The sequence below is a fragment of the Geotrypetes seraphini genome, chromosome 6 (assembly GCF_902459505.1).
Source record: "Geotrypetes seraphini chromosome 6, aGeoSer1.1, whole genome shotgun sequence".
Taxonomy (NCBI): Eukaryota; Metazoa; Chordata; class Amphibia; order Gymnophiona; family Dermophiidae; genus Geotrypetes; species Geotrypetes seraphini.
In genome coordinates, this window is record NC_047089.1 from 119,173,396 (window position 1) to 119,194,546 (window position 21,151).

General features: G+C 46.0%; 1 protein-coding gene across 2 annotated transcripts in view; it reads left to right on the forward strand.

Annotated features, from left to right (window-relative positions):
• The window catches only part of SLC10A2 (solute carrier family 10 member 2), a 502,525-nt gene that overhangs the window by 255,667 nt on the left and 225,707 nt on the right, over nucleotides 1-21,151 (forward strand). For both annotated transcript variants that reach the window (XM_033948187.1, XM_033948186.1), the window contains exon 2: nucleotides 8,397-8,533. The gene's annotated coding sequence lies outside the window, so the exon portion shown is untranslated. The remainder of the gene's footprint in view (nucleotides 1-8,396; nucleotides 8,534-21,151) is intronic.

The following is a 21,151-nucleotide window of genomic DNA, read 5'->3' on the forward strand; positions in this document are numbered from 1 at the left end:
GGAAGTTTTTTTTCACACAAAGGGTCGTGGACACTTGGAATGCGCTACCGGAGTAAGTGATCAGGCAGAGTACGGTACAGGGATTCAAACAGGGATTGGACGGATTCCTGAGGGATAAAGGGATCGTGGGATACTGAGGGAGGAGCTGGTATAGAAAGTATAGAAAGCTAAACAGGTAATAAGTATAGAAACCCAACCAGGTCGTGCATGGGCAAGACCGGAGGGTTAGGACTTCGATGGGAAGATAGGACTTCAATGAGAAACCAAGGTGGCAAGGGAGCCCCTTCTGGTGATTCAGACAGGTCGTGACCTGTTTGGGCCGCCGCAGGAGCGGACTGCCGGGCAGGATGGACCTATGGTCTGACCCGGCGGAGGCACTGCTTATGTTCTTAAGTTCTTATGTTCTTATCTCCTTTGCTTTTTGATATTGTATTGGAACCCTTGTTATTAGCCATTCAGCAAACAGAGGAGATACAGGGTATTCCTCATAAAGATCGGGAATATAAGATTTCGGCTTATGCGGATGATATATTGCTCTATTTGAGGAATCCTGAGAAAACCATTCCTTGTCTACTTGAAATAATTGAGAATTTTGGAAAATTTTCAGGTTATAAGATAAATTGGAATAAATCAGAAATTCTTCCACTTAATGTTCACTGTACAAAAGGTTTGTTTGATTCTTTTCCCTTTCTTTGGAAAGAAGATGGAATAAAATATTTAGGCATTTGGATTAAAAATACATTAGATGAAACAATGAAAATAAATGAAAAATCGTTATTACAGAAGGTTATGGAGATGTGTGAGCAATGGAATCCTTTACACCTTTCATGGTGGGGGAGAGTCCAAACTATTAAAATGATGATTTTACCTGTGGTCTGTTATCAGAAGGGTATGTTACCAATATATTTTCAAGGGTCCTTTTATAAAAAATTAAATAGCATTCTTTTAAAATTTATTTGGCTGGGTAAAACTCCTAGAGTGGCTTTGGTATCCTTACAAAGATCAATTTCAGAGGGGGGGGGGTAAATTTTCCAAATTTTTATAGGTACCACCAAGCCTATATTTTACGCCAAGGTATGTATTGGATCCTCCCAGAACTCATGGAAAAACTCCCTGACTAGTTGTGGTTAGAATGGCAACTCATGTCTCCATTGCATCTGTGCCATGTACTCAGTATCAAAATGCCTAGCTACAGTAAAGATAATAGCATACTAGCAGATACGTGGAAAACATTGCGATATGTAAGCAACTTAACAACTATTCCAATTTATAAATCTACAAAACAGTCTATGGGAAAACAGGCTGAGGACGTAACAGACACACCGCAGGAGGATGAACGAGACGAGGCTCGGGGACTGGCAACCCATGAGGGAGTCAGCAGGAGCGCCAAACCACGAGGAAAACCAGCAGGGAAGGCAAACAACCGGGACTTACATTGCCTACACACTAATGCTAGGAGCCTAAGGGCCAAAATGGGAGAGCTGGAAGTCATAGCCAGTAAGAAGGGCCTAGACATAATTGGACTCACAGAAACATGGTGGACTGATGGCAATAAATGGGATGTGGCCATACCAGGGAACAAACTCTACAGGAGAGACAGGACACACAAGAAGGGTGGAGGAATAGCGCTATATATAAAGGACTCCATACCCTCAACCAGGATGGAAACAACAGTAAGGGCGGACGGCTTGGAATCACTATGGGTTAAGCTACCAGGAGGAACTGGAGCAGACATAAAATTGCGTCTGTACTATCGCCCACCTGGACAATCGGAAGCAATCGATCAGGACCTGGAGGCTGAACTGAGGCAGGTATGCAAAAGCGGAAGTGTGATGGTGATGGGGGCCTTCAACTACCCTGGGATAGACTGGAGTATTGGACACTCAAACTGCACAAGGGAGACCAAATTCCTGGAGGCAACGAGGGACTGTTTCATGGAACAGCTGGTCAGGGAGCCAACACGGGGAGAAGCCACTCTTGACCTAATCCTCAAGGGGCTAGGGGGACCCACCAAGGAGGTGGTGGTACTAGCACCACTAGGAAACAGCGATCACAACATGATCCAGTGCAGGCTAGAAATTGGATCATCTAAGGTGAAAAGAACCATAACGACAGCACTCAACTTCAAAAAAGAGAATTATGATGCCATGAGGAAAATGGTGGGAAAGAAACTCAACGGCAACGCAAGGAAGATGGAGTCCATAGAAAAGCCTGGTCCCTACTCAAGGGCATGGTGCACGAAGCACAGAACCTGTACGTCCACAGGTTCAGGAAAGGGTGCAAAAAAAATCGAACAAAAAACCCAGTGTGGATAACAAATGCAGTGAAAAAGGCGATAAGTGACAAGAAAGCATTGTTCAAAAAATGGAAAAAGGACCAAACAAAGGACAACCAAAAGGAGCACAAAGAAAACCAAAGGGAGTGTCACCGAGTGGTTAGGAAAGCAAAAAGAGAATATGAGGAGAGACTGGCGGGGGAAGCAACAAACTTCAAATCGTTCATCAGGTATGTGAAGGGAAAGCAACTGGCAAGGGAGGAAGTGGGGCCATTGGATGATGGAGACAAAAAGGGAGTGGTAAAGGAGGAAAAAGAGAAAGCTGACAGGTTGAATAAGTTCTTCACGTTAGTCTTCACGAGGGAGGACACATCCAATATTCCGGAACCCGAGGAGATCGTAAATGGGGATCAGGATGAAAAGCTGGTACAACTAGAGGTAAGCCAAGAGGATGTCCTCAGGCAGATAGACAGACTAAAGAGCGACAAATCGCCAGGTCCGGACGGCATTCACCCAAGGGTACTCAAGGAACTAAGGAACGAAATAGCAGAGCCACTTCGTCAAATATGTAACCTATCCTTAAAAACTGGAGAGATCCCGGAGGACTGGAAAATAGCAAATGCCACGCCCATCTTCAAGAAGGGTTCAAGGGATGACCCGGGAAACTACAGGCCGGTGAGCTTGACCTCGGTCCCGGGAAAGATGATGGAAGCACTGATTAAGGACAGCATCTGTGAACACATAGAAAACAATGGACAGCTAAAGTCGAGTCAGCAAGGCTTCTGCAAGGGTAGGTCATGCCTCACAAACTTATTGTACTTCTTTGAGGGGGTAAACAGCCTGGTGGATAAAGGGGAATCCATAGACATCATTTACCTTAACTTCCAAAAAGCCTTCGACAATGTACCACACAAACGACTGCTCAAGAAGCTGTGGAATCACGGGGTGCAAGAGGAGGTCCACCGTTGGATCAAAAACTGGCTGGCAGGCAGGAAACAGAGGGTTGGAGTAAAGGGCCATTACTCTGACTGGCAATGGGTCACGAGCGGAGTTCCGCAGGGGTCGGTGCTGGGACTGCTCCTGTTCAATATATTTATTAACGACCTGGAGGCGGGAACAAAATGTGAGGTTATTAAATTTGCGGATGACACCAAACTCTACAGCAGGGTTAAAACCACGGAAGACTGCAAAGATCTCCAAAGGGACCTAACGACACTGGAAGAGTGGTCCAAAAAGTGGCAAATGAGCTTTAACATAGGGAAATGCAAGGTCATGCATGTAGGGAAAAAGAACCCGATGTTCACCTACAAAATGGGGGATCACTGCTAGGGGTAAGTAACCTTGAAAGAGACCTGGGAGTGATGGTAGACACAACATTGAAGGCATCGGCACAGTGCGCCACAGCCTCAAGGAAAGCAAACAAAATGTTGGGTATCATTAAGAAGGGTATCACGACCAGGACGAAGGAAGTCATCCTGCCACTGTATCGTGCAATGGTGTGCCCACATCTGGAGTACTGTGTCCAGTACTGGTCGCCGTACCTCAAGAAGGACATGGCAGTACTTGAGGGAGTCCATAGAAGAGCAACTAAACTGATAAAGGGTATGGAAAACCTCTCATATACTGACAGACTGAAAAAGCTGGGGCTGTTCTCCCTGGAAAAGCGGAGACTCAGAGGAGACATGATAGAAACCTTCAAGATCCTGAAGGATATAGAAAAGGTAGACAAGGACAGATTTTTCAGATTATGGGGAACCACAAGTACAAGGGGGCACTCAGAGAAATTAAAAGAGGACAGGTTTAGAACAAATGCTAGGAAGTTCTTTTTCATCCAGAGGGTGGTGGATACATGGAACGAGCTTCCGGAGGCTGTGATAGGCCGGAGCATGTTACAGGGCTTCAAAGAAGGTTTGGATAGGTTTCTAGAGGATAAAGGGATTGAGTGGCACAGATAGGAGTAGAGGTAGGTTATAGGGATAGTCAGGGACCACTGCTCAGGCAATAGGCCTGATGGGCCACCGCGGGCGCGGACCGCTGGGAGATATAGACCTCTGGTCTGCCTCAGCGGAGGCAACTTCTTATGTTCTTATATGGGTAAACTCCAAAATCCAAATTGGCGGAGAGAGACTTGTCTGGAAGCACTGGATGGTAGCAGGAATACAAATATTGGATGATGTTATTTCTAATGGTACTATGCTTGAATTTTCACAGTTGTAACATAAATTTGGTCTTAAAACCTCAGAAAATTTTAGATGGTTGCAACTGAAGCATGCCATTCAGGCGGGGTTCCCTGATTGGAAAAACCTTAATAATCATCATAGTATGGAGTTTCTGTGTTTTCAGACAGACTTCTTGGGTCACCAGGCCGCCCAGTGGTACAAAGTGTTAAGTGGATTTAATAAAAAGAAATTAAAAAATGGTTTAAAAAGATATTTGGAGCATTGAGCTTAAGCATGAAATTACTGCATCTCAATGGCCACGAATTTGGTCTTGGAGGATGAAATGTACGATGTCGGCATCTATGAGACAAACTTGTTTTTTTCTGTTGCATAGAGCATTATGGACCCCTGTTAGGTTACAAAAATTAGATAGTTCTTTGTCTAATAGATGTTGGCATTGCCATCTGGAAGTAGGAACTTTAGATCATTTATTGTTTCATTGCCCTTGTTTTATGAATTTTTGGAAATCAATTTGGGACCAAATTAATAATTTATTAGATAACCCAGTGGCATTATCCTATGATACTGTGATATTTGGTATGGAAATGAGAGCAAAAAGTCAGATTTCTGTGAATAATAATAAATTACTACTCATAATGACTGGTGTTGCCATTCAGCAAATTACATATAATTGGAAGGATTGGAGGAGATTAAATTACAACTTCTGGTGGAATTCTTTATGCCATATCTATAAAATGGAAAGGTTTATTGCATTACAAGGGGGATATTTTAAGAAGTTTCAGGATGTGTAGAAACCATTAACAAAGTATTGTAAAGATTAATTTGAAATTGTTTCCCTTATATTTATCAACTTAAGGTGTAGGGAGGGGGAATTTTATTATTATATGTTTTATATGATAATGGAATATATGGGTGGGAGGGATGGAAAATGGGAAGGGATAAGAATTTATGAAATGTATCAATGATTATTTGTAAGTGATGTATTTATTGTTAATGTGAATGAATATATTTAACACTTAATGTAATTTTGAAAATGAATAATGAATTAAAAAAAAAACAACAAAGCTAACTATATAAATGATTTTGAATAAATATTGCCTCAAAAATAATTATGTTGATTGTACATATATTCTAATTGTAATGATTTTTGGAAATAGCTTGTATATCTTTAAAAAACAAAACCTCTCTCTTTTACAAACTGTAGTGTGGATTTTAGCCACGGAGGTAACAGCTCTGATGCTCAAAGAATTCTGAGCATCAGAGCTGCTACCACCACGGCTGGCGCTAAAAAACGCTCCACAGTTTTCTAAAAGGGGGGATAAAATAGAAATACATAGACAAAGGTTAAATTGAACCAGCAAGAAGCTGGTCTCTGCATACAGTGCACCACAGAAACAGTGACAAATGTCTCCTAAAACAATAAATAAATAGAAAATTTTTTTTCTTCTGTGGTTTCTGCTTTCCTCATCTTCTTGTTATTCTCTTCCTTCCATCCACTGTCTGCCGTCTCTCTTCCCCTATATGGTATCTTCTCTCCTTTTATGCCCCTTCCAGAAACTGTATGCCTCCCCCTTCCATCTCTCTTTTCACCCCCATTGGTCTGGCATCTCTCTCCTCTCCTTCCCTCTCCCACACCTCTCCTCTGCAATCCCTTTCCCTTTTTTCCCTCATTTTTCTTTTCAATTTATCTTCTGCATCTGTCTATATTACGTTCTTACTACCCTCTCATCAATTTCCTTTTTTACTGTCTACCTAAAGCTTGCCACCTCTTTCCCTCACCCCTCCAGTGTTTCCCTAACTCAATCCTTTTCTCCCCATCATGTGCCCTCCTTTTATTTATCCCCTCCTTTCATCATATACCCTCTTTCTCTAACCCTTCCATCTAGTACCTTCTCCTCTCTCTGTCCATTTTCCATCCAGCGTCTACTCCTCTCTTTCTCTCCTCCCATTTCCTTCCTGCATTTGCTCCCTTATCTCTCCCATCTGCACTTCCATCCAGCATAGGCTCCCCACTACCAGCCAATGTCTGCCCTTTCTCTCACCATCCACCCCTTTTCAATCAGCATCTTCCCCCTTTCTTTCTCTCCAATATCTTTCCCCCCTTATGTCTCTCCCCTTCCTCTGTACATCAATTCCATCAGCACCACCATTCCATACCACCCTGCCCCCTTTCTTTCCCTCCATCACTCTTCCATTCCAGCAGTCCTGCTCCTTTCTCTCCCTTCATGCAGCAAGGTCCCACGATGACTGCCGGCTGCCAGTCCACCCAATCTGACGTACTTGCTCTGGAGCGAACTCAGCAGTCGCATGCTAGAAGGTCCCGGATGACTCATCTGCTGGCTCTGTTCCAGAAGAAGTAAGTTACATCGGAGGGGTGGACCCGGCAGATGCAGGGAGTTGCGGCAAAGTCCCGCAATGACTGCATCTGTCGGGTCCACTCCCTCCGACGTAACTTACTTCTTCCGGAGCAGAGCCGGCAGATGAGTCATCGTGGGACTTTCCTGCACCTCAGCGCGGCTGCCAACTCTGCTGCAGAGAAAGTAAGTCAGAGGTAACGTGACCATTTATTTTTTTCATCATAAGGGGACATCTATTAATTGACTATGTATCCTTTCTTTTATTTCTTTCTTTCTTTCTGCACTCAGGCCCAACAATTGTCCCTTTCTATTCCCTCCCTCCTTCCTTCCCATGTCCTTGGTGCCCCGAGTGCCTCCTTCCAGTGTCCTTGGTGCCCCAGTGCCTCCGTCCTGTGTCCAAAGTGCTCCCAGTGCCTCCTTCCCATGTCCTTAGTGCCCCCAGTGCCTCTGTCCTGTGTCCATAGTGCCCCCAGTGCCTCCGTCCTGTGTTCTTAGTGCCCCCAGTACCTCCGTCCTATGTCCATAGTGCCCCCAGTGCCTCCTTCCTGTGTCTTTAGTGCCCCCAGTGCCTCCGTCCTGTGTCCTTAGTGTCCTCAGTGCCTCCGTCCTGTGTCCATAGTGCCTCCAGTGCCTCCGTCCTGTGTCCTTAGTGCCCCCAGTGCCTCTTTCCTGTGTCCTTAGTGCAAAAATACAAAAAATGTATACCACACTACTCCACCAGAGAAGTGTAACACATTACACAGGCCTCAGAATTGGAGCCTACGTACAGCTGCCCAATCACAACCGAAAGATCAGCGTAGTCTTGCTCCTAGTTGCTCCAGTCATCGGCCAGGAAACATATGGGGTAATATATAATTCAACGTCCCTGTGATCTACTTTATGTAGGACAAACTTCCAGAAAATTAAATGTTCGCCTTATCGAACATAAGAGCAATATAAAAAATTGTAATATGGGGGCTCCCTTAGCTAAACACTGCATTGAGAATAATCATACATTTACATCTTTAAAAGTAGTGATAGTTGAGAGAATGAAGCAAGGAGTCCATGGCGGTGATTTCATGCGATATTTGGCTCAGCGCGAACAACGCTGGATTTATCAGCTTAATACATTGAGCCCCAATGGTTTGAATAAAATCATGGAATGGCAACATTTCTATTAGTTGGGAGTGGACGAGATTGTTGTTGTTGAGTAATGAGTTTATATAATCTTACATCATTACATTAAATCCTGAATATGGATCGAGTGTTGGATTTATCAGCTTACTACTTTGAGCCTTTATGGCTTGAACAAAATGATTTAGTGACAACATTTGTATGAGTTGGGAATGAATGAGTTTGTGGATGTAGAGTGAGCAAGTCTTTGAAAATCCGTAACCAATAGGATAAGGTGGGAGGAGCTTTTTTTTCTTAGCAGGGTCTCATGTCATTACGTTAAATTTTGAGTATATAAAAACAACGCTGTCGCCATTTTGATGGTGTTTGAAATCGCTGACGGAGGAAATAAAGTTATGTAAGTAATGTTTTAGATATTTAAGTATATACTGTATAAGCATATGGAGAGCTAACTAAGCTTTTTGAATTTAGGATGCCTTGGTGCTGGCCCTGAAGCAGCGGATGGGAATAGAGTCCGCGAAACGCTGACCGCGTCGGCATTTATAGAAAGCAGCACAGCACTGTTAGAGATAAATATAGAGGCATTTCTCAATCAAGTACTGCCCAAGATAAGTGACCTCTTTTTTTGTCATCCTTTCAATATACCGGATAAGTGCAAATGCTGAAATGAAAAATATTTGCAAATAAGCAAATATTTATGGTTTTAAATGAAGTTTAAATTAAATTAAAGAAAAATGGTTTACATTTAAGAAAAATAGAACAATAGAACAATAAAGTTTAAATAAGCTAGAATGAGTATTATAGTTAAAAGTTTCCTGGCCGATGACTGGAGCAACTAGGAGCAAGACTACGCTGATCTTTCGGTTGTGATTGGGCAGCTGTGCGTAAGCTCCAGTTCTGTGGCCTGTGTAATGTGTTACACTTCTCCGGTGGAATAGCGTGGTATACATTTTTTGTATTTTGATACCACGGGGGTTTATTGTTTTAGTTTATATACTATGTCCTTAGTGCCCACAGTGCCTCCGTCCTGTGTCCTTAGTACCCCCAGTGTCTCCTTATGACCCCCACTGCCTTCCAGATTTTGTCCACCCCCAAAGCCAGCCTGCCTGCCTGCCTACCTATCTCCATCCCTCCCTGCCACGCTAAAGCCAGCCAGCTTGCCTGCCTACATCCTTCCTTCCCTGCCGCGGAAAAAAAAAAGCTTCTATCCTTCCTTTCCCCCGTTCCGCGCCACTGTAGTCTTACCTCCCAGCTGCTGCTGCTAATGTCGACAAGAAGTCTTCTTTCTGACGTCAATTCTGATGTCAGAGAGGACATTCCAGGCCAGCCAGTCATCAAAGTTTTGAAGGAAAACAAAAAACACAGATCAGACCCCCCTCCCCTCATTTCCCACATGAAACATCAGGTCCCACTCCAACGACAACAACCACAATTATGAAGCAGTAAATTGAAATCACAGAACATTCCCAAAAAGAAAAAAACAGCATCAACTGCAATCAGCAAGTAGCTTGCAGCACTGGACTAAGTCCCATCCCTCCCCTTCGCCCCCTCCCACAGTGAATGCAGAAAGAATGGAAAAAAGAGGATAGAAAATATTTGGAAAAAAGGAAAAAAAATGAGCCAGCATGCCAACACCCCTGAGCCACTACAATTTGGTTTTAACAATATTCCCCTCAATAATCACATACCACCAGCACTGTTCTCTTCTACCCACTCCCAGCAGTTCCCAAACTTGTCCTGGGAGAACCTCAACCAGATAAGATTTTCAGGATACCCACAATGATTATTGCACTAGATTGATTTGCTTACCAAGGAGGCACTATATGCTAATTGATCTCATACTGTGGATATCCTTAAAAAAAATGACTGGCAGGGATTTCCCCTAGACAAGTTTAGGAATTACTGATCTGCTCTATGGGCTTTGGCTTGTGGGTGGTCATCTTGGGGAAGAAGACTGTAGGGGGGAAGAGATAAAACATGGACCTCATAGACCTCACGGATCTAAAACCGCACATCCTTAAAAATCTGAGGTCCGTGCCACTTTTATTCTCGGCATAGGAAGGGTAAAGCATTAGGATCCGTCAGAGCTAAATTGTCATAACCTATGCCGAGACTAAAAGTGTCACGAACCTCAAATTTTTAAGGATGTGCAGTTAAGATCCATGAGGTCCGTGAGGTCAGAAGCACTGCAGACCTTTGAACACATTAAAAAAAAAAATAAAATCCAAAACCCAGCTATAGTATTTGCCATCCAGTGTTGGGTAAACCCAGTACATGCTTGCAAACAGCCTGGCATTTGGCTACCAAAAAAACCCAACTATTTGCTATCCAGTGTCATATCGTGAGGGCTCTCGGAATTGGCGTGGAAAGAGAGATCTGGAGGAAGGGATGATCAGGCTAATTAGCAAAAGCCAAGGTGCGCCTCCTCCCTCCTTAGCCATTAGGGAAGGCAGAGCCAGGAGCCAGAGCTGAGAGTGTGGGGAAAGTGGTGGAATAAGCAAAAAGGTGGACCTGCAGTCATGAAATCTGCAACTGGACCTGTCAATAAACAACGGAAGATTTTTAAGCCTATGCTGAGACTAAAAGTGGCACGGACCTCAGATTTTTAAGGATATGCAGTTTTAGATCTGCAAGGTCCGTGAGGTCTGCGTTTTACCCCTTCCCACTGCAGGACTTTACAAACATTTTGCACACTGTGCCAGGGATTATTCAGCAGACTTATTCCAGCATCTTAGTCTGCTTCTGTTAAAGTTACTTCTCTTTACATTAATACAGACACAGGCATAATGTGTTACAATTTTTTTTTTTTTTTGTAACTCTTTATTTAACCACTGCGTTACAGACACTACAGGTACACCTGTACATCAAAACCATACATTCATGAATACAGTGTATACATTAGATTCCCCATGTCCCATTCCCAACCCACCCCTCCCCTTCCCCCCCAACCCCCCCCTGACCCTCTCAATTACCCATCTCCCAATATCATCTAGTTCCCCCCCCCCCACATGTAACATCCAAAAGGAAGAAGTAGCATAACATAATCCTAATATGCAAGAGATGCAATGGTGGTCCCCCTTCAGGGATGCACCAGCTAAGCATGTAATACAAATTACTCAGAGTTTCCCTCCATCTCTAGGAACCTTCCCCATAGGTCCTCAAACTGTCTCCTTTGGCGGGTGAGTAATGCCGAAAGCCTAAATTTCTCACAAACCCATCCTAATTTCACTCGCATCATCGCTACCGTAGGTATCGTGGGGCTCTTCCAAAGAGATGCCAACACAAGTCTAGCAGCTGTAAAAGCCAGTCTAGCCAGCTTGTCCTGCGTAGCCTCCACTGTCCCGGGGAGTACCCCCAGCAAGGCCGTCTCCGCTCCAAATGGTAATTGACATTGCAAGAGGCCCCCCACATAACGGAACACCTGAGTCCAATAGTCCACAAGACGAGGACACTCCCACCACATATGAAAGAATGTACCCCTCAGGCCACACCCTCTCCAGCACTCCCCTGCACATGAGGTACCCATCTTTGCAAGCACCACAGGAGTAACATACCATCTCACAAGGAGTTTAAGAGCGTTTTCTACCAATTGTGGAGCCACCGCCACATGATGTATTCTTAATGCTATTTGTTCCCATTCCTCAATCGTATAGGTGTGCCCTAAGTCTACCTCCCACGCCCTCATATATGTGGTCTTCCGATCCGGGTCGGCAAGCAGTAAGCGATATAATTGTGAGATGCAGCCCCGCCGCACTGGGTCCCCCAACATTAACTCAAACCTCGAGCACTTATATGCTGTAGGGTCCCCCGCTTTAATGCGCATAATATAATCCTTCACCTGTAGATAGGGGAATACATCACGCTGCTCCAAATGGAAAGAGGCTTGGACTTCAGGAAATCCACGAATTCGCTCCCCCTCCAACAGTTGGCCAAACCATCTCAGCCCACCTCTTTCCCATCTACAAAAAACTCCACCCTCCCTACCCGGAACAAAATCCTCTGCATACCTAATAGGTAAAAAATGTAGACCCTGCAGCCTACCCACCAGTTTTCTACCCGCCCCCTTCCATACCCGTAGCGTCCATCTTATAAAAGGATTAGCAATAGAAGCAATATCCGTCTCCCTCAAGCCCACCCACGGTAGATATGACAGAGCCGGTATGCCCCTAGGATCTCCCAAGAGACCCTGTTCCACCCGAACCCACAATTTAGCTGGATCCGCATGCCAATCCACAACCGCCCTAAGCTGCGCCGCCCTGTAGTATAGTTCCAGATTGGGTAACCCCAGTCCTCCCTCCTCCTTAAATTTGAACATGGCATATCTCGCCACCCGAGGACGCCTACCCTTCCATATAAATTGCAGAAGGGACCTATGCCAACGCGTAAAGCAAGCTTTAGGGACCTCAACCGGAAGCACTTGAAAGAGATAAAGAAATCTGGGCAGGACCATCATACGTACCACCTCCATTCTGCCCATCCAGGAAAGGTACAGAGGGTCCCATCTATCAAGATCCCTTCGCATTGACTCTCCCAAAGGGAGATAATTAAGGCGGAACAGGGTATCCCACTCCACCCCAAGCCATATCCCCAGGTATTTAATAGGGCCCGTCACCCATCGGAATGGTACCCCCTTTTGCAGTTCCAGGGCCTCCGCCGCTGGTACCGAAATATTCAAGATCTCCGTCTTAGACAAATTAGCTTTAAAGCCCGAAATCCGCCCATAATCCCGCATCAAATCCCGCAAAGCCAACAGCGACCTCTCCGACCCCTCCACAATGGCCAAGATATCATCCGCAAAAAGGGACAGTTTATGTTCACCCCCCTGCACCTGCACCCCCTTCACAAGCCGAGACAGACGGATGCTTTGAGCCAAAGGCTCAATCACCAAAGCAAACAGCAGGGGAGAGAGCGGGCACCCCTGTCTCGTCCCTCGATGTAGTTCAAAGGGCTTGGAATAGACCCCATTAACTTTGACACAAGCCATCGGGTTATGATACAGCGTAAGAATCCAAGAGATGAATCGCGACCCAAATCCCATCTGATGTAGCACCGCCTCCATAAACGTCCAATCCACCCGGTCGAACGCCTTTTCGGCATCCACCGCAACCGCCACCCAAGGGGACCCTGATCTACGGGCCTCCCACACCAAGTTCAACACCCGCCTAATACCATCCGCCGCCTGCCGCCCCCCAATGAACCCCACCTGATCCGGGTGGATCAGGTCCGGCATATGGGTCGCCATCCTATCGGCCAGAATACGGGCCAGGATTTTGGTATCAATTCCCAAGAGAGAGATAGGTCGATAGCTACCACACACAGACAGATCTTTCCCTGGCTTAGGGAGTATCGTAATCCCTGCCAAGCGCATATAGAATGGCAAGCGCTCTCCCTCTTTCAGGGAATTAAATAGTCTAGTCAATAAAGGTGCAACCAAGGGTGAAAGTTTCTTATAAAACAGCCCAGTAAACCCGTCGAGTCCGGGTGACTTACCCGGCTTCAAATGTCTAATAACATGCAACACCTCCTCCACCGTAATATCCCCCTCCAGCCCCAGTGCATCCGAGCTAGATAGGGAAGGCAACCCTAAATCCCTCAAATAGGCTTGGCTCTCCACCTCCGAGCCCTTAAGCTCTGGTGTATAAAGCTCCTGGTAAAATTCCCTAAACCGCCTTTGTATTCCTACCTCGTCCGTAAGTACCGTGCCATCTCGCTCCTTAATAGCCAAAATATTACTCCTAGACTGCTGCAATTTGACCCTATGAGCCAAAAGCTTACTAGCCCGATTTCCCGATTCAAAATATTTAAGCTTCAACTTCTCAAGATTAAACTTAATCACCTCATCTTCCAACTTCCCAAGGGCCATTCGGGTTTCCTGAAGCCGAAGCCTCACCTGCGGTCCTCCCTGTCCCCTCTTATGTTGATCCACCAGAGTGCGGAGCGTCTCCCGGAGCTGCAGTTCCTCCTGCTGCCGGGACTTTTTCTTATAGGCTGCTATAGAGATCAATTCCCCCCTTAACACCCCTTTTAAACTTTCCCAGATCGTCATGGGGGAGAACTGATCCACCTTATTAAACTCTAGGAAGTCATAAATCCCCGTTTCCAGCTTTTGTACTATTTTCGGATCTCCCAGCAGGGCATCGTTCAATCTCCAGTACGTATCTCCCCCCCTAGGTCCTCCCCATTTCAAATCCACCCAGAGCGGGGCATGGTCTGACCATCCAATGGTATCAATCTTGGTATCTATCACTTTACCCCCCCACCCTTTATCCACACATACCATATCAATGCGAGTGTATACCTCATGTACAGGGGAATAGAAAGTGTAGTCCCGACCCATCCAATGTTGAACTCGCCACCCATCCTCCACATTAAGAACTTCCAGAAATCTCTCCAAACATTTTCTATCCTTCTTAAGTCTATCACCCCCCTTACCCGTGGAATCCCAATCTGGATTAAGAACCAAATTAAAATCCCCCCCCACCACCACCGGCCCCACCTTAACCGACAAGATCTTAGACAGAAGGAGGCCGAAAAAGGGACCCTGTTGAGAGTTAGGTGCATATAAATTAACCAACGTTACCCGAGTCCCATCAACAGTGCCAGTCCAGATAATCCACCTCCCTCCTTCATCCCTCCATTCCTTATCTGGGACCACCCGCAACTTGTGGGAGAACAAAATCCCCACCCCTGCCTTTTTCCGCTCCACCCTATTAGAAGCCCAAACCCTCACGGGATACTCCCGAAACTGTACAAGCTTTTCCCCAGCTTTTACAAAATGAGTTTCTTGAACAAAACATATATCAAATCGTAGGCGCTTAACTTCTTTCAACAACAATTGCCGCTTACGTGGCATGGTAAGCCCCTTAACATTCAAACTGCCCAATCTGAGTACATTATCCCCCCCCATCCCCGGCTATAGACATCACTCCCATCACCTCTGCACCTCCCCCCACCCTCTCCCTCCGTAACCTAGTCCCCCCCCCCGTCCCTCCCCCCTCCCTCCTCCCCTCTCCTCCCCAGCTCTCCCCACCCCCCTCCCCACCTGACCCACACTCCCATTCTCCCCACTCCCTCCAAGACTTCAAGTGACTTCACCACCCCCCCATGTCACCTTTGTGCTACCTCCCGTCCCCACATCCACACCTCATATGCACCATGACCCCCCACCAATCATTCCCCAGATCCTCACCCATACATCCCCAGTCACACTCCCAAAGTCAACACTAGATCAGCATCAAGGTCCAAGACCCAGCAGCGGGTAGTCTCGCCCGCCCGCAGCCAGCCACTCAAGTGTCCGGGGCCGCAGCTGCACTCATCTCGGCTGCCTCTCCGTCCTGTCGAGCGCTCTGCCGTCCTCTCCGTCTCTGGGGCACCGCTTTCCACTGGTACCGCTCCAGCTTCTGCGCCGTCACTTTACTTAGAACAGAATCTCCCATTTTCACCAGACCCTCCTTCAGAAGTACCGCCTGCAGCTCCGCCACGGTCGTCACCCGCTTATGCACTCCATTAAAAGTAACCAGTAGACCAAACGGGAACAGCCAGCGATATCTCAAGTTGTTCTGCTTCAACACCTCCAGCAATGGGCGAAACTCCCTCCTCTTCTGCAAAGTGATGCTCGAGAGATCCTGAAATATCTCCACTTTCAAATTCTTCCAATTGATAACGCCCAGGTCTCTAGCCTTCTTCACCAGACGATCCTTATCCGGAAAATGGTGAATGCAAGCAATAATATCTCTCGGGTAATCCCCATTCTTCGGACCCAGGGTTCGGTGCGCCCTGTCCACTCTCAGGCCCCCAGAAGTGTTATCAGGGGCTCCACCATCAGCCAGCAGGAACCGACTGAGCTCTTTCACCACTGCCACAGCGTCCCCATACTCAGCTGTTTCCGGAACTCCCCGGATCCGAACATTGTTCCGTCGGGACCTATTTTCCAGGTCTTCCACCTGTGCACAGCAGTCCAGAAGATCTTTCTGGACTGCCTTCACCTGAGTTGTGAGCCCCTGAACCGACTCTTCTTGCTCTCCCAGGCGCTTTTCAGTGTCCTCCACTCTGCCCAGCAAGTCTGCAAAGTCCTGCCTTATCTCTTTTACAGCCTCTTTTATTTTGCCTTTCACAGCCGCCACCTCCTCTTTAATTTCCGTAGCCCACAGTTTCAGGTCGGCTTTCGTAACTGCCGCCGCCGACCCTGCTCGCCGTAGCCTCGGGGAAGCACCGCGCTCCGACTCTTCTTCCGACGCGCTGTCTCCTGACTCGCGCGCGGACAAGCCCGAGGTCCCGCGCACGTGGCGGAGGCCTCCCTGCTCGCCTCCACGCTCCGACAATCTGCCGGGCTCCACTCGTTTTTTTGAAGGCATCACTCAAGCGCCCCGAGCTTCCCCCACACTCTTCCGACCTCGGGCTCTCAGAATTCGGCGTCCCGCAACGGGAAAGTAATGCGCTCTGGAGGGGAGAGTCAGAGCAAAGTCCCTAACCCTCCATCCTGGATCGTGACGTCACCGGAAGTTCATGTGTTACAATTTTAAAGGAAACTGGTATGTAAACATAAATGATGGCAGCAGATAAGGATCGCAAGGGAAGCTCGGAGATCAGAACTTCTGATCTCCACCAGATCCTCCCTTGTGATCCTTATCTGCTGCCATCATTTATGCTAACATATCACTTTCCTTTAAAATGCAGATGTCTATTAATTTGGAGCTGACTGGCAAATTTAACCTGGCCCAACCAAAAGTGACCAGGACCAGGATAAGGATAACCCACAGGCACTCCTCGTCACGAGGCTGACACACAGATAGGCTGGCAAATAAAGAGTTTAATATTTAGTTAAAATTGTATCAAAAACAAGAAAAAAAATCCTAACCACGATCGGGTCTCTGTCAAGGCCTTGGGATCAGCTCAGTTGGGTCCTCCTCAGCTCAGGGCTCGTGTTGGCTCCTCTGGTGTCCTCGGGGATCATCCTCCTTCTCGGCTCCCTTTGAGGGGGGATTGGCTCAGGTCAGGTGACCGTATCTGTCAGGTTTGCTAGTGGCCCCCACAATATTAGGTGGTAGGGATTAAGTGCGAGGCGCCCTGACAAACGCCAGGTCCCAGGTTCAGTTCCCTCACAGATGACTCACCAGAAAGTAGAATAAAAGAGGCATAGCCAGAGTTGGTTGCATAAAGAATATATTATAGAAATAGTCTTACAGAAAAGCAATATTTATAAGCATTACAATGAAGCATTACAATTAAGTAGAGAGCAAAGCAGTTTCCCTGCCTTACAGAGTTCAGAGGAAAAGAGAGACATAGAAGCTTGCAGTTCTAGGGAGAGCCAGAGAGAGAAAAGGTGGATGGTCTAAACTTTGTGTTCCATAGATAAAGGGAAGGATAGACAGAGAAAGAGAGGGAGAGTCACTACCCCTCTCCTCCAAAGATAGATAGATAGATTGATAGAGCAGAGAGGAGGCTTTTATACCTTGGAATCTTATTTTGAATATAGAAACTATTGTATGTCCCAGTATCTTTCTGTTTAGAATTTGTAAACTGTTTGAAACAATGGTTAATTTAATTGATAAAGGAGGGTGTGATACTTGCAGGCATGGAGATGGGATTAGTCTCTGGCTTCTTTGTCCCATTCAAGCAGCCTATCTGCTTGATCTGTGCATCTGGACTCATTGTCCTAAGCACCCTCTTACACTCTCTAGAGCTCACTGCTCAGCATGGCTCTAGTCCGCTGTTCCCGTAGCAGCGACGGTCTCTTAATTAAATTATAGTTCGATCCATGGAGGTCACGCAGCATAAGGTAGACCTTAGAAACCCCGATTCTGTCCCCGTGGGAGTCCTGTGGGCCTGGGGGGGACCCCGTGGGCCAGAAGTGGGTCTCGGTGGGAGTCCCGTGAGTCAGAGGGTGGTCCCCAAGGAAGTCCCATGGGTAAGGGGGGGAAACCTGCGGGATCCCCGTAGGATTCCCGCAATCCCTGTTTCCATGCAGACCTTTACTCTGCTCTTCTTTATTGAACTGTAGAAAGGCAGCTACTCAATGGTATAAGCATTTAAAGCTAAATATATGCAGGTTGCCTAAAGGGACGCAGAGTACTTGTGAATTTGATTTGGATACAAATCTGGATGAATCTCAGTTCAGTTACGTCATTAAATTCGGCAAGATTAATGCATTCTTCCTTTTTTCTAATGCTTAAAATATTATGGACTCTGGTTAAACAATCAAAAATAGATGACTCCAAGGGGAAATTTTGCTGGACTTGCAAGTATACAATTTGAACTGTAGAACTTATGATATTTAATGTCCATTTGTTGCTTCTTATTGGAGTAAAGCTTGGTCAACAATGTCAAATTTGCTCTCTATAACAGAACCGTTAACTTATTCAATATTTATTTTAGGAGGGTAGGGTCTTAAAAAAAATTATTGAACATAAGAATTGCCGCTGCTGGGTCAGACCAGTGGTCTATCATGCCCAGAAGTCCACTCACGCTGCGGCCCTCTGGTCAAAGACCAGCAACCTAACCGAGACTAGCCCTACCAGCGCCTGCTCTTGTTCAGCAGGAACTTGTCTTGAATCCCTGGAGGGTGTTTTCCCCTATAACAGCCTCCGGAAGAGCGTTCCAGCTTTCTACCACTCTCTGGGTGAAGAAGAACTTCCTTACATTTGTACGGAATCTATCCCCTTTCAGCTTTAAAGAGTGCCCTCTTGTTCTCCCTACCTTGGAGAGGGTGAACAACCTGTCCTTATCTACTAAGTCTATCCCCTTGAATGTTTCGATCATGTCCCCTCTCAATCTCCTCTGGTCGAGGGAGAAGAGGCCCAGTTTCTCTAATCTTTCGCTGTATGGCAGCTCCTCCAACCCCTTTCGAGTAGTACCATGTCCTTCTTCATGTACAGCAACCAGTGCTGTACGTAGTACTCCAGGTGAGGGCGCACCATAGCCTGGTACAGCTGCATGATAACCTTCTCTGATCTGTTCGTGATCCCCTTCTTTATCATTCCCAGCATTCTGTTCGCCCTTTCCGCTGCCGCACATTGCATGGATGGCTTCATCGACTTGTCGGTCATAACTCCCAAGTCTCTTTCCTGGGAAGTCTCTCCAAGTACCACCCCGGACATCCTATATTCGTGCATGAGATTTTAATTACCTACATGCATCACTTTACACATATCCATGTTGAATCTCATCTGCTATGTTGATGCCCATTCCTCGAGCATGATTATGTCATGTTGCAGATCTTCGCAATCCCCCTGTGTCTTCACTACTCTGAATAACTTTGTATCGTCCACAAATTTAATCACCTCACTCATCGTACCAATGTCTAGATCATTTATAGAGATGTTGAAGAGCACGGGTCCAAGCACTGAGCCCTGCGGTACCCCACTGGGTGACACTCTTCCAGTCTGAGCATTGTCTTTTTATCCCCACTCTTTGTTTCCTATGCTCTAGCCAGTTTTTAATCCACATGAGTATTTCACCCTCGATTCCTTGGCTCACAATTTTCTGAAGTAGTCGTTCATGCAGAACATTGTCAAATGCCTTCTGAAAATCCAGATATACAATGTTGACCGAGTCGCCCTTGTCTCCCTCAAAGAAGTGCAGCAAGTTCGTCAAACACGATCTGCCATTGCTAAAACCGTGCTGACTGGTCCTCATCAGCCTGAGTCCGTCAAGATGATCAATGATGCGGTCCTTTATCAGTGACTCTACCATCTTTCCCGGTACCGAGGTCAGACTCACCGGTCTGTAGTTTCCCAGATCTCCCCTCGAACTTTTCTTGATGATCGGCATAATATTCATCACCTTCCAGTCTTCCAGAATCTTTCCCGATTTGATTGACAGATTAGCTATTAGTTGAAGCAATTCAGTTATGGTCCCTTTCAGTTCCTTGATGACCCTCGGATGGATGCTATCCGGTCCCGGTGATTTATCGCTCTTAAGCCTATCAATCTCCCTATACACCTCATCGTCTTCATTTCCAGCATATAGCCTGATGGGTTCCAGTATGCTGTGTACATCTTCTTCAATAAATACAGATGGAAAAAAAATGTGTTCAATTTGTCAGCGATTGCTTTGTCCTCCTTTATTCCATGATCATCCAATGGTCCCACCGCTTCCTTCAAGGATCGTTTCCCCTTAATATATGGAAAGAACAGCTTGAAGTTCTTTGCTTCCTTGGCTATTTTTTCTCGTAGTCTCTTTTGGCCCTTTTTATTGCCTTATGGCAACTGCGTTGATGTTGTTTGTTCTTGTTTCAGTTTTCGTCCATTTTTTTACCTTTTCCATTCCTTAAACAAAGTTTTCCTGTTTCTGATGGCTTTCTCCACCTCTACAGTGAGACACCCCAGTTCTTTGTTCTTTTTCCTCTTTGATCCCTTGTTGATACGCGGTATATATAGATTTTGGGCCTCGGTGACTGAAGGAATGAGGCGCACACCATGCAGTCATCCAGCCTGAGGGGGAAAATTTATAGCATCCCTGTGATACCCTTGTGTACAAAATGTAGCAACAAGGCCACATTGTATAATCGAATATCTGGGAGGTTCAAGCCACCCAGATTTTTGTCCAGAGTCAGGGTAGCAAAACTAATCCTAGCTGCTTTGTTACGCCAGAGAAAGGAAATAAGAATAGATTTAAAGGCTCGTTCATCTTTATTAGTAATCCACAGGGAAACCATTTGCAGCGGATAAAGAAGCTTTAGTAATAAGGCCATCTTAAACAAAGCCAAGCGACTCCAAAGGGAAAGCGGCAAATCCTTCCATTTTACACAAAGGGTACATATAGTCTCAGTATGATAAAGAACATTATATTGGTATCTGAGTTTAGGATGGATACTCAGGTAGACTCCCAAGTATTACATTGGTTTCTAGACATGAGGTACAGGTAGATCGTCATGCCAGCGCTCATGTCGGCTAGAGGCCAAGGGTAAGAGTTCAGATTTGGCGCAATTAACTCTGAGGCTGTACAATAGTGAGTGCCACTGGTAAATACAAGTGGGACTGTTCTAAGTATAAAAGAATGTCATCAGCAAATAGGTTTATATGGCCCTTCCTGGCTCCTATTGTAATACCCAAAATAATAGGGTATGATCTTATCTTGGCAGCCAGAGGTTCAATAGCCAGAAGAAAAAGAAGCGGAGATAACGGGCATCCCTGACATGTTCCCCGCTCCAAAGGGAAGGGTGGAGTAAGATATCCATTAACAAGAAGCCTAGCCTGGGGGGAAAGTATAAACTGTGCACCCACTTT